The 11,153-nt window shown below is 39.6% G+C and overlaps 1 long non-coding RNA gene across 2 annotated transcripts; it reads right to left on the bottom strand.

Annotated features, from left to right (window-relative positions):
* Positions 1-3,771: 3,771 nt before the first annotated feature.
* On the bottom strand, positions 3,772-10,563 carry LOC142653061 (uncharacterized). 2 transcript variants are annotated; one of them, XR_012848036.1, is made up of 3 exons: positions 10,476-10,563; positions 5,512-7,652; positions 3,772-4,306 (listed from the first exon to the last, which is right to left on the bottom strand). It is a non-coding gene; the product is annotated as an uncharacterized LOC142653061 (long non-coding RNA). The 2 variants fall into 2 exon arrangements; XR_012848035.1 differs by having other exon boundaries at positions 3,772-4,275.
* Between the last annotated feature and the right edge of the window lie 590 nt (positions 10,564-11,153).

Genomic DNA, 11,153 nt, shown 5'->3' with positions numbered 1-11,153 from the left:
GGGACCAGGTGCTTGGTTCAGCATATGGTGATAAATAGATAGATAGATAGATAGATAGATAGATAGATAGATAGATAGATAGATAGATAGATAGATAGATAGATAGATAGATAGATAGATAGATAGATAGATAGATAGATAGATAGATAGATATGAGATAGATAGATAGATAGATAGATAGATAGATAGATAGATAGATAGATAGATAGATAGATAGATATGAGATAGATAGATAGATAGATAGATAGATATGAGATAGATAGATAGATAGATAGATAGATAGATAGATAGATAGATAGATAGATAGATAGATAGATAGACAGACAGACAGATAGATAGATAGATAGATAGATAGATAGATAGATAGATAGATAGATAGATAGATAGATAGATAGATATGAGATAGATGATAGATAGATAGATAGATAGATAGATAGATAGATAGATAGATAGATAGATAGATAGATAGATAGATAGATATGAGATAGATGATAGATAGATAGATAGATAGATAGATAGATAGATAGATAGATAGATAGATAGATAGATAGATAGATAGATAGATAGATAGATAGATATGAGATAGATAGATAGATAGATATGAGATAGATAGATAGATAGATAGATAGATAGATAGATAGATAGATAGATAGATAGATAGATAGATAATAGATAGATAGATAGATAGATAGATAGATAGATAGATAGATAGATAGATAGATAGATAGATAGATAGATAGATAGATAGATAGATAGATAGATAGATATGAGATAGATAGATAGATAGATAGATAGATAGATAGATAGATAGATAGATAGATAGATAGATAGATATGAGATAGATAGATAGATAGATAGATAGATAGATAGATAGATAGATAGATAGATAGATAGATAGATAGATAGATAGATAGATAGATAATAGATAGATAGATAGATAGATATGAGATAGATGATAGATAGATAGATAGATAGATAGATAGATAGATAGATAGATAGATAGATAGATAGATAGATAGATATGAGATAGATAGATAGATAGATAGATAGATAGATAGATAGATAGATAGATAGATAGATAGATAGATAGATAGATAGATAGATAGATAGATAGATAGATAGATAGATAGATAGATATGAGATAGATAGATATGAGATAGATAGATAGATAGATAGATAGATAGATAGATAGATAGATAGATAGATAGATAGATAGATAGATAGATAGATAGATAGATAGATAGATAATAGATAGATAGATAGATATGAGATAGATAGATAGATAGATAGATAGATAGATAGATAGGTAGATAGATAGATAGATAGATAGATAGATAGATAGATAGATAGATAGATAGATAGATAGATAGATAGATAGATAGATATGAGATAGATAGATAGATAGATAGATAGATAGATAGATAGATAGATAGATAGATAGATAGATAGATAGATAGATAGATAGATAGATAGATATGAGATAGATAGATAGATAGATATGAGATAGATAGATAGATAGATAGATATGAGATAGATAGATAGATAGATAGATAGATAGATAGATAGATAGATAGATAGATAGATAGATAGATAGATAGATAGATAGATAGATAGATAGATAGATAGATAGATAGATAGATATGAGATAGATGAATCACCACTTGTGTCAATGACTTCTTTTCTAGAGTGAAAGCTTTTCATATCTACGTCGGAGGCAACGTTAGGGGCTTCCATCATCTATTCACATTGTTTTTGCTGGACAAATTAGTGCAGCATGCACACGGCAGTATTTAGAAATGTGTAATAGAAAGATTGTCATCTCTTCCATGGTTTGGACCCACTCCTGGTGTTGGCTTACAAATACTGACAAAATACTCTGTATAATGAAATGTCTGGTGTTCGACCACCAGTTGCCTGATGACGGAGTCATGTACGGTCGGCCTGGGTGAAGCACGATCCTTGCAGGTGAGTCGTAGAAAAGATGGTATGAAGCAGGCGGATAGTGGGAAACGTAACTTTATTCAACCGCTGCTGTTGGTATACACGTCCAGGCAAGACATTTCAAGACTTCCGGTCCCCCGCCAGCGCTATAAAAATCTATGAAAATATCAGAATCAGCGCAACGGGGACCGGAATGTATATTAGCGAGTGTATGACATAATGTAGGGACTACACTGATAATAATTTTTGGTCCCCACATAGCCACTTTAAATACCCTTTAGGCGTGGGAATTCTCTTCCACACCCTTACAGTCGCACGACTGGAGCTCCCATTAGTGGCACAATTACAATTTTGCAATAAGTCAACTTTAAAACATTAATAATAATACTAAAAATGTGTTTCCTCTGATTTTTAGTGAATTCACACTGGTCAAGGCTTTCTCTAGTTCAGGACAAGGTATTTTGAGGGAGAAAAATGATGTGAAAACACATAAATGATTATATAGCATTGCCATATGTGCACCTGTGACTCTTTCCCATCTCACGTCTCTGCACAAACACTCCGCAGATGGCCGTCTGACACAAGCTAAAACAAACAGCCCGCTGGAGAAGGATCACTGAGTCAAGTGCTCCAAGTCCTCCAACTCCAGCCCATAGCCGTGTCTTATAGGTCATCTGTGGAGAAGGCGGCAGACAAAGATCAAATTCATCAATGGAAACTAAGTAAAAAAATTGGACAGGTAAAAAAAATGAAATGAAAACGGGTTATTTGACGATAGGGGTCTGTGCAAAAGTATTGGCACCCTGTAAATATATGCTATACTAAGTAAAGGAATACCTCCTTAAGATGTTACGCAATTGGGGAGCAGCCATGCAAAACCAGGCAATAGTTTGGGACCTGTGATCACCTGCAATACATTCAGTGGTCTAGAAAAGAACCATAAATTTCTCAGTCCAAAGCAGTCATGTAATAACTAGGCTTAGACAAGAGGGGCAACATTTTTTGACTGGCTAGATGGGTGCATTGAAGTGGTACTCGTATTGCGATCTGCAATGCCCACACAGGCCTGCTGCAAATCATAGAAAGGAACAGCTGTCAGTTTACAGCTGCTCCATTCTTTCCTTCCTGCATTTCTGATGCAGAGATTCACATGTGAGTAAAGTTTCGGTGGTCTGAAGATGTTTACAATGAGTCACCTTGTTTTTGTCTGTGCTCTAGTTTTTGTTGATGACCCCCAATAGGGGAATCAGTCAATTCAAAAACTTCTACTTGTCTCTGGTGTGAACTATAATGACCTATTGATTAGGGATTATCTTGTGAGCTTTCATTGTGTTAAACCCAGACTATGAAGTCATGAAAACCAGTAAACAATGCTCATTTTCACTTTAGTAAATTCCACTCCTGAACCCAATTTAATGTTTTTTAATTTAAATAGGTAAAAAAAAAATCTGTGCTGATTAAGTTATAAATAAATCTTTATAACTGTGGGAGATCTAAAATAAAATTCTGTCTACTTGCAGCCACCACTAGAGGGAGCCTATGAGCTTTTACACATTGAACTGAATAAAAAAAAAAAAACAGTATGCACTAAGCTCCTTAGCTCCCTCTGGTGGCTGCAGGGAGAATTGTTTTAATTTATGGCATCCTATATTTATGCAGGGGATTTGGAGCTGTGTATAAGAAAAACAGAGCTCTGATCCTTTTAAATATATATTATGTAATTATTCATCACAGAAATTCAGATCTAAAAATGACATGATGGTAAAAGGTGGAGATTCACTTTAACAATTTGTTGTAATGTAATAATCTATAATCTGTTAATCCCAGCTATCGTCTTCCTTCCGATCAGCCTCGTTATTGCTGTTCCTGTATTGGAGACGCCACAGGCTATATACATGTTTTCTCGGACAGTAAATTTCAGCTTACGATGGTGTAATTAGCGCAGGCACGCTGCCCTGTATAACGGTTAGCGCACACTGTACTGCTATTAATATTGTATTTCACCAGGGTATCCAAGTCTATGGCGAGGAATGCTTCTATTCAATCCTTAATGACTTACTTCCTAGCAAGCTCTTTCCCTTAGGCAGTTGATCAGAGAGACTTCTTACAAGCAGCTGGAAGATGGAGTGTATGCTATGTTTGGACTTAGAGTAGTTGATTGGATGCGTGATAACATCTTTATTGCAGGATGTGACAATTAATCAACAAGTAACAAGGCTTAACGGTTCTCATGCTCACACGTGAAACTTTGGATAGAAATGTATCTGTAATGGAAGCGTCGTTCTGCTGCGGATGAAGCCGGTGAGGGTTACGGTACACTTGTATATCTTCTGGCTGGGGACGGAAGTTTTTTCTCAGTTATAGTCTGGGAAAGTGGTAGAATTGTTGTCATTTTTTAAACTTTTTTATGGGACCCTAGAATGTAAAAGTAACTATAGGGCCAATGTGGCTTCCTAATGACCTGGTAACCAATTGATAAGGGTCATAGAAGGCCACTCCCTCAGCTCTATTCAGGGTCGGAATGGCCCACCAGAGCTCTTCAGTCCCAGGCTCTGACAAAATAATGGACCCCAGGGGTCCAGCAGAGGACAGCCCCATTTGGAGGTGACTTTGAAGCCGATCACTTGCTGCTAGGGTCTATTGGGATGATTCACAATAACCTATTAGACCTTATTGATGAAGGGTAGTTTCTAAAAATCACGTCCCCTGGTGGGCCCAAGGTACTGGTTCTAGGTCCTAAATCTCTAAAACAAAGTTCTATTGAGTTGAAGGGTCATTTATTAAGTGATGAAGAAAGCTGAGTGACCCTGAAGGTTTTTAGGGCACTGTAAATGTTTATTGGAGGTCCGAGCTCATAAACCCAACAGATGTGATTGATTCTCTCGCTATTATAAGCTAAGTAAGGAAGTTTAAACCATTGTCAGACATTTTGGATTCTATGAAAAGCTGACTTTGGTCACCCAGTCACCCACCTGTATAAATATATACACAGTCACTTCCTAGTCCTCTGTTCTTCTACTTCTCCTCTTTCAAGTCAACTTTGTGTGTGTTAACCACACATAGTCCCCTCCTGTGGCTTTTGTGCCTACTTAAATTAGTAGTTTAGGTTTTGCACTGATGTAGGAACGCCCACATGACAGCCCACATACACTCTGGAAGCTAGCAATGTAAATTTCCTCTGTTATTATTTCTATTGATTTTAATGAAAGAACCCGTCAGGAAGAATGGGCTATAATTCTATGCAATGTTTAGCTTAAAAAAAATTATAACAATTAATCATTTCATTATATGTTTATATTTATCGGCATAGCTTCATATCATATTTGGTTACAAAGAATAAGCTGACCAGTCTGATATTACAACACCAAACCCGACCCTATAGGACTCCACCCTCGTCAACCCAAATTCTGGCCATTAGGTGCATACTTTTTGGAGCCCCCAAAGGGGATGAGTATGCAGCAAGAACCCATTGTAGAGACCAGGAATATATCAGATAATTCTCTCCTGACACATGGAAAACATGAGAAAATGATTTCCACATGTTGTGTCCAAACTATAAAAATATAATACCTGGCACCCATCCTGATTTTTACAGTGACGAAAAAGGTGGAACGTCTCGGTTGATCCAGAGGGGATTCTTGTGTCCTAAATTCCTCTTTCGGAACCTTAGAGGGGATATTACAATTAGAAGACAAATAAAGTAAAGGAAGTAAGGATTTATAGATGAATAAATAAAAAAGGAGATTACATATATTTCTTAGAAATGCTTCCTACACTAGCTCATGAGCTAACACTTTGAGGCACAGCGGCCTTCCAGCACTGGGGTAACAAACACAATATTGACAAACATGGAGAGAATAGAGGGTGGGTAAGAGAAAGCAGAAAGTGTCTGTGTATACTTATTTGTATATGGGTGACCGGGTGACCAAAGACAGCTCCTTATAGCTTTCAAAATGGCTGACTATGCTTTCAAGAGTTTCCTGTTAGGACAATCTCCTTAATTGAAGAGTTTGTATGTGCTCATTTGGGTTTCCTCTTACATTTATTAAAAACATAATTCATTGACTTCCTATAAAACACTCCCATATAATATGTTACAGCACATCTCTGTCCAAATTAGAAAAGTTATGTGCTCATGAATGTTGCTCTGCACGGAATTTCACTTTTTAGAGCAGCAATTTGTTCTTCAAAGCTGCTGTTCTGTATGTAACAAGCTCCAGCCGAAACCATAAACAGCCATATTGAAGCCTATGGAGAGCTGTGTTTGGACATCCAGTCACCCAAATTCATAGGGATATACAGAGAGGTATTTGCTGTTCTCTCTCTCCCATCTACACTTTCCATTTCTCTTAATATTATTATTATTATAGCATTCACTCTAATGTGGTTACTTGAAATAGTAATATGATGACGTCATCATCAAACAGCAACTCATACCTCAGCTTCCTAGACCCATGTGAGTGTTGGAAGAGGGTTATTGGGGTTTACTGTAGTGACAGATGACTTTTTATGTTTTGAGTGGAGCTAGGCTTTTAATTGGGTTGTCCCATCATGACAACCCCTGTCCATATGCCCTATTAGGGCATAAGGACGTCATAGAGGAGGGTCCCCAGCTCGCGATCTTCCTCAATGAGCCGGATTGGAGAGTCAATGTCATCTCAATGGTTTCCATGTAATACTGCAAAATGCTCTGCTGAATCTCCCCTCCGTAAAATTTGCTGTTTTCCATGGTTCTCAGGAGCCGCACCTGTGACAATCAAACGATCGCTGCGGCGATCAACTGATCACTAAGGGGACTCTCAGCTGTGTGATAAGAAAACCCCTTGAAGTAATATTACAAGTATTGAAAGTACAATTAATCTGTTGCTGATTAGATGCATGTAAACCGCAAAGCCCTGTAGTGTAGGTTCCCATCGTTCCCTTGTACAGATGCAGCGGAGCTTCGTTTGACAGTACAGCAGAGCTAAATGTACCAATTGGCACTATGCGCTGTGTTACCTATGGTTTTCCTTGAAAAGGGCTGAAATGGAGCAGTCTGATAACTAATTCAACTCTGCTAAATATACATATTAGAAAACTCCCTAATGTCTTATGTATATGTAAAGGACCACCCCTCTCGAAGACCATTTTTCACTGCAATTGCGGGTGTACGTATTAGGCAATTGTCGTTCATGCAATTCTCCTAATATCCGAATTTAGGATCTGCAAACCAGAGTGGGTCCACAGTCAAAAACAGTATGTGAATAAGCAAGTCTGCAGGCAACTCTACAAATAAGGCCATGTGGTCCCAATATGTGTTCAGTACGTGTAAAACAGACCGGGAAGAATTGAAGGAATTGTTTTAGGAAGGAAGTTGATTTCATACAACGGAACGACACAAATTCACCGCACGGATAACTATGCGCTGACTTTAACTCTTCTGATGCAAGAATCCAGAGAGACAAAGGGTTAATAGGAAGGAGAAAATCGTTCCCAAGTTTTCTATAAACGTTGGTTCCCCCGATACGAGGGAATGGGCGTGGCTTCCTCTCGGTTCTCTGAGGATCTTTGTTCCGTGAAGTCCCTGGGGCACATCGTCCATTGAAGACCTTGACAGTTCCTGTTATCAGGGAGACATCTCAGTTCCATTCATTCCAGAATCCAAACCTTATTTCTCATGATGTCACTACGCTGGAAGACTCGGTTTCTACGGAGCGGTTCTCACTGATCATCTAAGAAAAAAAGATCGACATCCTATGGTCAATTACTTATTCTAATGGATGTGTCCATCAAGATCGAGGCTGCCAAATGGTCTTCAATTCCAGGGACGGCCCAAGATTTTAAAGATTTGTCTCTGGAATTCATCCCAGTTTTCTCAGAGTTGGCCAACTGCACATGCGGAATGTGATGTCATGTGGATCGCCTAGAAAGTATCACACATGATCTGCTTAGATACACCGATTCAGCAGCACAGTATCACACATGATAGGCTTGGATAAAAGCGTTCAGTAGACAATATCATACATGATAGGCTTAGATGCACCGTCTCTGCAGACAGTATCACACATGATAGGCTTAGATACACTGGCTCAGCAGAAAGTATCACATATGAAAGGCTTAGATACACTGGATCAGCCGACTGTACCACAATGATAGGATTAGCTATACTGGCCAAGAATCTTACTGTCCCCGGAGAATATTTTATGATGAAATGGAATAACATTACTTGATGGGGGTGCTGTGAGGTTCTCAGCAGACAGTATCCCACATGATAGGCTTAGATACAGCAGCTTAGCAGAAAGTATCACACATGAAAGGCTTAGATACACTGGCTCTACAGACAGTATCACAAATAAGCTTAGATACACTGGCTAAGCAGACAGTATCACACATAATAGGCTTAGATACACAGCTTAGTCAACAGTATCACAAATGATAGGCTTAGATACACAGATTAGCCAACTGTATCACACTATTCACACATGATAGGTTTAGATACAGCAGCTTAGCAGACAGTATCACACATGACAGGCTTAGACACCGGCTCTACAGGCAGTATCACGCATAATAAGCTTAGATACACTGGCTAAGCAGACAGTATCACAGATAGGCTTAGATACACTGGTTCAGCACACAGTATTACACGATAGGCTTAGATACAATAGTTCAACAGACAGTATCACACACGATGGGCTTACATACGCAGGCTCCGCAGACAGTATCACACACGATGGGCTTACATACACAGGCTCCGCAGACAGTATCACACATGATAGAATTAGATACACAGACTCAGCAGACAGTATCACACACGATGGGCTTACATACAATGGATCAGCAGAGAGTATCACACATGAGAGGCTCAGATACACTGGCTCCGCAGACAGTATTACACATGATAGGCTTAGATACACAGCTCAGCAGAGGGTATCACACATGACAGGCTTAGATACATCAGCTTTTTTTACATTTTTTATTTATCATTATTATTACATTTTATTAAGTCTAAATTTGTAAGAGTTCCTCCAGCACATGGCAGGACTGGAACATGCGATGGTGTAACGTCTAGATGGATCCTCGCTACAATCCTTCTCGGTATATGCCCCTGGGGCTTCTGTGTCATCCCTGATATTGCAGATTGCGCTGATCCAGTGCAGAGCCGACCCCTGAAACAAACACCAGCTTATTGTGTGTGGGGCAGTGACGCAGGCCCTCCACTCCCAAAAAAATAAAAATTTGTTTTTCAGTTTCATCTGTTTCCATTTAGCCTTAATTTAATATGTTTGGTAAAACAAACTTTGGATGGAGGCGGCGCAGATAAGGAGTCTGTGTAATCACTCCTACTGTGCAGGGCGCAGGTTTGAAGAAGTGCAGTTCAGCGTAATTATATTGTATTTTAATTTGCGGTGTCACTATGTTTTCTATAAAAGGTCCAGAATAAACTGTTATGACAGCGAAAAGATTGAGATATGCAAATACCATGTCTAGAAGGGTTAATGTCCAACACGAGGATTTATATGTCGGGCCTCTTTAAGGTGAAACGGAAGTTGACATTTTTTAAAATAAAAATAATAATTCTCTTTCGTTGGGTGGCTGTGACTAAAATCGCACTCGCTATAGATATACAAGCATCGGGGCAATTTATCACCGTGAGGCTGAGATCACACAGGGCGGATACGCTGCGTAAAAGCACACAGCGTATCCGCACTGGTCACGGCAGGGAATTCTGGCCGAAAAATTGCACCAATTTGTGGTGCCGTTCTCCTGTCGAAATGTATGCTACAAAAAACAGCACGTAAAAAAAAAAAGTTCATACTTACGTAGCCATGGCGACGCGTCCCTCTGCCGTCCTGGGATGACGTTTCATCCCGTGTGACCCTTGCAGTCCCTGATTGGCTGCAGCGGTCACATGGGGTGAAACTTTATCTGAGGAGGCCGGCCTGGACGAAGAAGCACAGAATTCTGGGAAAGTATAAGGCCTCATGCACACTACCGTAGCCATGTGCACCGCCGTGATTTTTGGGTCGGCCAGGCACAGAGTGTCACCTGCGAGCCGCCCGCAAACCGCGGGCCGTGCACATGGCCACGTCCATTATTTTCTATGAGCCTTTCTGCGGTCCAGGCTCCTGGGCCATGCATGGACCGTGGAAACCACGGTCGTGTGCATGGGCCCATAGAAATAAATGGGGCCGCAATTCTCCCGTGGATTTTTGGGGGAATTGCGGCCGCAAAAGCACGTTCGTGTTCAATCTGGCCTAAGATTTTTTCTTCTGAGTTGCGATTTTTGTGGCGGAATCGCAGCTTTTCCGCCACAAAAATCGCAACATTTGCTATTTGTGGCAGGTTTTATCTCCCCATTCTATTCAATGGGCAAAACTCGCAACAAAAAAGCAGCGATTACGCAAATACAATTGACATGCTGCGGATTTAAAAAAACGCACCGCCGGTGAATTTCTGAGCGACACAGATAAAGTGACGCATTGAAAAATATTTGGTAAATTTTTTAATCCATAGTTTACAGCTTTTTCAATAGAAAGAAATTATTCATACGTGACCTGATCTCCACTGAAACTGGGATCCATTTTTTCTCAGATTTGAAGGGCCGAGCTGTCCGATGCCCAGTTAGGACTTTCTAAAGTTTTCTAGAGGAATAATAAAGAATCAGTCATTTAGGACAGAGACTCTCTTTGTGTTTCCGAATTAAATTTTCGATATTAACAAAACAACCGTCTTGTTTTCTCGCAGGATTGTCTAGCGAAGCGGACCTGCAATGGGGCGGGGTTTATGCAAACGATATGCCCTATTGTGAGCATTTCTGGGGTGGCTTGAAAAATTTTCCGCGATTGGGATTTTAAAAGTTGAGAAGTATGGATCAATATGGCGCACAGCTGCAACTAAGAGGCCAACTAAAGTGTGCCCCTACATTTCAGGACCCTCTAAATTTGCCCCGGTCGGAGGATTCATTGGAGCCGGAACCTATAGAGAATGCATTACTGTATTTTCCCTTTTTTTTTTTTATAGAAACCACCCCAAACCTGGTTTTGCAGTGCTTTCTATCTTATGCATGATTAGGCCCCATGCACATAACCGCCACTAAGGGCCACGGACAGCCACCCGCACTGTCACATATAAAGTATGGGAGCACAGTCCGTAAAAAGCAAACAATAGGACATGTCCTATCTTTTGCGGAGCCTTTCTACGGAATGGGCACCTTCCCTTAAATATACGGGAAG

Source organism: Rhinoderma darwinii, chromosome 5 (assembly GCF_050947455.1).
Source record: "Rhinoderma darwinii isolate aRhiDar2 chromosome 5, aRhiDar2.hap1, whole genome shotgun sequence".
In the NCBI taxonomy this organism is placed as follows: domain Eukaryota; kingdom Metazoa; phylum Chordata; class Amphibia; order Anura; family Rhinodermatidae; genus Rhinoderma; species Rhinoderma darwinii.
The sequence above is the reverse complement of the archived record's forward strand: the minus strand, read 5'-3'. Positions and strand labels throughout refer to the sequence as shown.